Source organism: Bufo gargarizans, chromosome 9 (genome assembly GCF_014858855.1).
Source record: "Bufo gargarizans isolate SCDJY-AF-19 chromosome 9, ASM1485885v1, whole genome shotgun sequence".
NCBI lineage: Eukaryota > Metazoa > Chordata > Amphibia > Anura > Bufonidae > Bufo > Bufo gargarizans.
In genome coordinates this window covers 35,561,837-35,565,042 of record NC_058088.1, presented here as the reverse complement: position 1 = coordinate 35,565,042, position 3,206 = coordinate 35,561,837, and positions in this window count along the sequence as shown.

Here is a 3,206-nt window from a genome sequence, read left to right as displayed (position 1 = left end):
AATACCTTGGGGAGTCTACTTTCCGAAATGGGGTCATTTGTGGGGTATTTATACTGCCCTGGCATTTTAGGGGCTCTAAAGCGTGAGAAGAAGTCTGTAATATAAAAACATTTTAGGCATTTGGATTCCGTGAGGGGTATGGTGAGTTCATGTGAGATTTAATTTTTTGTCACAAGTTAGTGGAATATGAGAAAAAAAATAATAATAATTTCCGCTAAAAATAATCTTCTATGAACTCGCCATGCCCCTCAAAAGTGATATTTATAGCGCCGCAGCGATTTTACAGTGTTTTTGCAGTGATCAGAAGAAAAAAATTCTGTCACTGCAGTGGGGCGGACTGAACGCAAGTGTGCGCACAAGAACAGGCCTGATCAGGCGAACACTGCGTTTTTTGTAGAGCCTATAGAACATGTCCTATCCTTGTCCGCAATTGTGCTATATAGTTCTGGCAATGTGCGGATCCGCAAAATGCGGAAAGCACATTGCCAGTGTCCGTGTTTTGCGGATCCGCGGTGTCCGTGTTTTGCGGATCCGTGGATCCGCAAAACACATACGGACGTCTGAATGGTGCCTTACAGGGGGGTGATCAATGACAGGGGGGTGATCAGGGAGTCTATATGGGGTGATTACCCCCCCTGTCATTGATTACCCCCCTGTAAGGCTCCATTCAGACGTCCGTAAGGCTCCAAGCGCGGCCCGGCGGGATTCGACAGGAGAGGTGGCCATAACCAGGGGAGACGAAATACAACGATCAGGTAAGAGGGGACTTATTTTCTCAAAAAGGGTGGGAATTGGGTAATTAAATGTATTTACAAAAATGATCACTGTCAAATCATTAACAGATTTAACTGTGATCATTGTGATGGGAATACCCCTTTAAAGCTCTAATTGATGACATCAGTAAAAAAACATATTTTTGGAGTCCCAAAAGCAATGGTCTAGGTGATAGAATTTCAAAAGAGATGTTCACTACATGCTCACATACTTCTCATTCCTAAAGAAAGCTGTAAAGCAAAAAATGAAGAACCGATAGATAAAATTGTCTCTGCTGAAATCCCTAACATAGAAATCACTCCTCGCTTACATGCAATTGTAACAAAGCATATGATTCATGGACCATGTGGAACCTATGAAACAAAAGAAGCTCTTACCTGCAGCTTAAGGGGCATGGACACAGCCTGGACCCGGCTGTAAAGACTTGAAAAAGAAAATGGAAGTCTAGCTTCCTAAAATGATGAGCTTTATTTAATGCAGTAAAACATTCCACAACAAGACAGGGTACACGCTCTACGCGTTTCAGACCACACAATCCAGGTCCTTACTCATGACAAATGGTAACCCTTATCCCCACACCTTCTATAATCACATGACACCTATCCACACAGTAAGCGACGTCATGTGATTACCCTTGCAGAGTAATTATAAAAACCTGGAACAGATTTTTCAAGGCACATAGTACAATATATATCAAAAGAAAAAACACAAGAAAACAAATACTCATGTTTACTATGTATAAAATTGTAAATATACTATAATAGAAAATCTACTTTAACACAATGGCAGGAAAAAATGACTAATACTGCAGGAGCAAATCATATTTCTTAATAAGGCCAGTGGGAAAACAGGTTCCTAATTTGAACATCCAGAATGCTTCTCGGTTGAGAAGGTTTTTTCTACGGTCTCCTCCCCTGGCAGGTGGAACAACCCCCTGAACCACAAGTGAAGTGGTATTCCCACCATGATCACAACCTTCTACGGGCAAATAACTGGACAGCATGGTGACAAGTAGTGATGAGCGGCAGGGGTCATATTTGAATTTGCGATATTTTGCGAGTATTTTGTAGAATATTTGTCGAATATTCGCAAATTCGAAAATTCACGTTTATTTTACTCTAAAAATCGGCAAGGTAATGATTGAGTAATATGCGAATTTTCGTAATTCAAATTTTCGGATTCAAATTTTTTATTGCAAATTTTTCAACTTACAACTATTAGACAAAGAAGATTATAGCACTATATTAGCTAAATTGCTCTATATTCGATTATTTTTTTCGAATATTCGCTATATTGCTATAACTTTGTTTTTTCGAATATTCATAATATTCTAAAACAAGACTATATAGCAATATAGCGAATATTCGAAAAAACTAATATAGAGCAATTTAGCTAATATAGCGCTATAATCTTCTTTGTCTAATAGTTGTAATTTTATTCTTATTATAGCACTATATTAGCTAAATTGCTCTTATTTGTTTTGAGAAAACAATGAAACGTGCCTGTGCAATATATGGTAGTTTCATTTAATTTTGCAGCAGACCATGAAATACAGTGCAGAGACTTTTTGATTAACAGTGCGATTCATAGGAGGGCATTAAAACACTATAGCAATCTTGCACGAGACTGAAACATTTGGAGTGTAAGACGCTGCACACACCATAAGTTCAGGGAGACCCCTGTATGAGAAAGAGAGGTTTGCAGACCCACAAATGCCCGAGACCGTGAGAACACAAGTCTCTGCACATGCAGGAATAGCAGCACGGTCCTGCCAGAGACCAGTAGGCTCGGAGTGCACGGCACCTACATATACTAATGACGTCACTACGTGCGCCCAGTGTCGTCATGTGGTGACGTCATCAGGCTCACCACAGGTCCTTTGGCGGGTTTTCTTCAATGAAAATAGGAACGGACAGCCTCTCCGTGATCAAGTGGACGAGGTGAGTATAATTTATTTATTTTTAACCCTGATTAACCCCTGAGCAGTTGAATGTGAGTCACAGATGCAACGATCATAGTAATATAGTTTATAAGGCTGAAAAAAAAAATCTGGCTATCCAGTTCAGCCTGAGTTCACACTTCAGTTATTTGATCAGTTACATATTTACATCAGTTATTGTGACCCAAAACCAGTAGTGAAGCCTACAGAGAGATCAGGAATTATTGTTGCAAAATAACTAATGGAAACTAAAACTAATTGAAGCGTGAATTTGACTTTATTCTGCAAGTTGATCCAGAGGAAGGCAAACAAAAAAAAAAACCCTGTGAGGTAGAAGCCAATTTTCCCCACTTTAGGGGGAAAAAAATTCCTTTCCCACTGCAATCGGGCAATCAGAATAACTCCCTGGATCAACGACCCCTCTCTAGTAGCTATAGCCTGTAATATTATTACGCTCCAGAAATAAATACAGGCCCCTCTTGAACTCAATCCA